The sequence below is a fragment of the Epinephelus moara genome, chromosome 1 (assembly GCF_006386435.1).
Source record: "Epinephelus moara isolate mb chromosome 1, YSFRI_EMoa_1.0, whole genome shotgun sequence".
NCBI lineage: Eukaryota > Metazoa > Chordata > Actinopteri > Perciformes > Serranidae > Epinephelus > Epinephelus moara.
The window spans coordinates 24094321-24098063 of record NC_065506.1 but is presented as its reverse complement, the minus strand read 5'-3'; positions in this window follow the sequence as shown (position 1 = coordinate 24098063).

The window sequence follows — 3743 nt, the reverse complement described above, 5'->3', positions numbered from 1 at the left end:
CATGTCACCGAGCTAGTTTGCCTTCTGTTATGTAGCTGTCCAGTAGTCACTCACTCTACAGCAGGAAACAGCACTTCAAAATAAAAGCTCTGTGCCAGAAATTAACTGTCCTTCAAATTAAAGTGTTTTTTTTTTTTTTTTTTTACAAAGGTGACATGTTTGCAAGTCACTTGTGGTCCATACAGAATGGACCTGGGACCCACTTTTGGACCACGACCCACTAGTTGGGAACCACTGCCCAAAATGAGCTCCATAAAGCTGATATTTTTGGATGGTTTTTGGTTTATCATAGCTATTTGTTTCATCATATTCTGGATTCAGAAACCGTGATAGGCTAGCTGGAGTCCTCTGATAGAAGCCAGGAGAATGTGGCTTACCCAGGTTTCTGATCACTATATGTGTGCAGCTGTACCGTCTACCCATGCTATTTAGTAGTTAGTTAGTAGCACAAAAAATTCTTCAGTGATGCAGAGCATGATGAGCTGCGTCAGATGGAGGAGCTGAGTTCTGCCTCCAGGCGAATTCAGCAGACTTCAGAGAGCCAGAAACTGTTCGTCCCCGACTGCTGAGGTAAAAAGAAGTGGCTGAGATATTTAATATCTGAGGCACACAGATGATCGGAAGTCTGGATAGTGTTATGACCATCTAAAATGACATAAATAGCAAGGCTCATCATGTTCTTTGTAAACGTCATATTCTGGGTATTATGGAAACCCAGACTGACGCACGAAAACAGAACTTTATGCAAGAGGTAGTATTATATTACAGCTTAGTTTCTGCATCTGGATGGGTTCATGTTTGGATAATTGATCTGTGAAGGTGGCTGCAGCCAGTTCAACAATAGCCATGATCTGATTATGATGTGTAATTACTGAGGGCAATGGCTCCGTGTCAGTTCTGGAGAAAACAAATTTTGCACAGTGTTATTGTTGGGAGAAAATGCCCCTGATCTGCATAAGACGTGTGGATGAATCTTAATGTTGATCACTAGATCAAATATCACCATTTACAGAATCTCTGGATTGGTACATTACAGTCCCTTAAAGAGGTTGACTGTATTGAAATGCTCTGATATCCCGAAAACTATACAGCACTGAATGAGCAGCCCTGTTTGAGCTGAGGGAAGCCAAGCGTAATAAAGTATTTCCAGGCTGTCTTGGTGATAAAGATGCATCCCATGAGGTCATTCCATAAGCTTGATCTTTAGCTTTTCTTGTCTTGTATGAAATGTAAATCAACCGCCCTAGCTAGCCATCTTCTCTGCAGGACGTTTAAGAAAGACAGCAGATGCATGATGAGCCAGACTTCCTGCTAAACATGTATTTTGACTGCGTGCGGAGACCGAACTGGCATTCCTTCTGAGTGGCTGTGCTCTTGTAAATATCTGAGATGTTTCAGACAGAAATCAAGTTCACGATGGAATAAAATGTTCACTATTTAGGTCATAATACAGCTAGCTGTCTTTGCAGCACGGAGATACGACTGACACGTGATTCACTCTGTTTCCAAAGCAGGAGATCTCTCTGCGCCTCATTATCCTCTCTTACACAGATCCTATAATTATGTGAAGTGTTTTAATTCTGTATTTACTGATAACACGTTCATGTGATGAAGGTGATGTTTAGTTTCAACAGCAGGGGCCCTCAAATGTGTTTACTGCGTTCCCTAAATCAGGTCAAGTTTGAGTCCAACTAAGACGACTGTACAAGTTTGATTTAAAGATTATTTTTTGGTGTTTTTGCATTTATTGGACAGGACAAATCCAGAGTAAAGGAGTAAGGACAAAGCCTTTGTACATGGGGCGTTTGCTTTACTAGGTGAGCTAGTGGGCGCCTGACAGGTTTGTGAGGCGTAGCATGTGCTGCAGACAAACTACAAAAGCTGATTTCACTTAATTAGCACACCTACACCTGTGACATTAAAGGTGGAGTCAGCGATTCTGCAGAGAGATATTTGAACTCGATACACACCACCTGTCAGTGCTTGTTCAAAGCCCCTGTTTCACCGTCCCTCTCTGCTCACACTGCCTTTTTCTTGTTACATCCATGGCCTTTTGCCGTCCTGTGCACGAGCACGAACACCCCTGTTGCCGATTGGCTTGACAGTGTTGTGCAGTTCAGCCTCAGCCACTTTATTTGTTTCCTATCTACAGAGCCAGGGCTTTGTATAAACACACAGAACAGACAGCGAGAAGACGTTAAGGAGATATTCGCTGAATTTGACAAAACGTGTTTTGCATGAAAATCACTGACTGCACCTTTAAATCTACAGGATGTATGTAAGGAGTAAAACATTATGTAAAATCTTTCATTGTTGTTCCTGACATTTGGACGGCTTTATGTTTGGATAATCGATCTGTAATGGTAGCTGCAACCAACTAAAACACCAGCAGGATCTGATTGCTTTGTTGTGTAACTGTATTACTCTGTGTGGTTGAAGAAAATTCTGGATATGGCAAACAAATATGTGGAAAGTTCACCCGTAAAATCAACAAAATCTTGCAACACAGTGACAAAAATGATCCTCTCACTGCCTGATGGATCTTTTTAATGTATCACAAATAGAAACACTATTTTATCTTCTAAATTATCACAACAATTGTTAATGCAGTCATCAAATAACGCACTTTTTATTAGGGCCCAAAAATACGATATCATGATACTTAAGTCATGATACAATATTATCGCAATTTTAAATGTATTGCAATATGCTGAATTTACCTTTTTTGAATTGCAAAAAAGAGCCCATCCCAAATGACATTAGGCAAGAGGCGGGGTACATCCTGGACAGGTCGCCAGACTATCACAGGGCTGACACATAGAGACGGACAACCATTCACCCTCACATTCACACCTACGGCCAATTTAGAGTCACAATTAACCTGCATGTCTTTGGACTGTGGGAGGAAGCTGGAGTACCCGGAGAAAACCCACACTGATACCCGGAGAAAACCCACACTGACACGGGGAGAACATGCAAACTCTGCACAGAAGGGCTCCCCCATCCGGAACCCACTTGCTGTGAGGTGACAATACTAACCACTGCACCACCATACAGTGGCAAAATCCAATACTTGGTGTCCATGTGACGATACGATATTGCCATTCAAAAATATCACGATACTATGCTGTATCAGTTTTTTCCCCCACCCCCACTCTTTATAAAGGGTGCATCAATTAACTAATGACTGTATTGATAGTTATACTTCATTCTACTTAACTCAGAGCCGTTGTCCTCATTTATGGACGATTTTTTGTGCCATCTAATGATAGTGAGACCTCAACACACTAATCAGTGTAAAAACATGATGGCAGCCATCTCTGCCAAGTCAGACTGCAGCAGATCCAAAGACAAAAGTGGACAAGGTCCAAAACTTGATCACATTTTATGATTGAAACGTGTTTATTCATTATTAATAATGTTCGTAGTTTGATATGGCAACAAATTGGTCCAATTTTATCAACAGCAACAAGACACTGCACATGAGGAAGTACTCATTTAAAGACATTGAGACTTCGTAGATCTTATTTGAGGACATTGGGACTTGATTATCATTGACAGTGTTTAGTTCTTTATGCTTATCAGGTCCTACTGATCCTAAAGAGCAAGGAGAAATTAAAAATGCATACCAAACAAAAGTTGTCAGTCAGTCAGCAGGATGTGAACATCTGGGCTGCCAGATTGTGTAAACTGCTATTCAACTTTTTTCCCAGAGAAGGAGCTGCAGATGATCTGGATTAAAC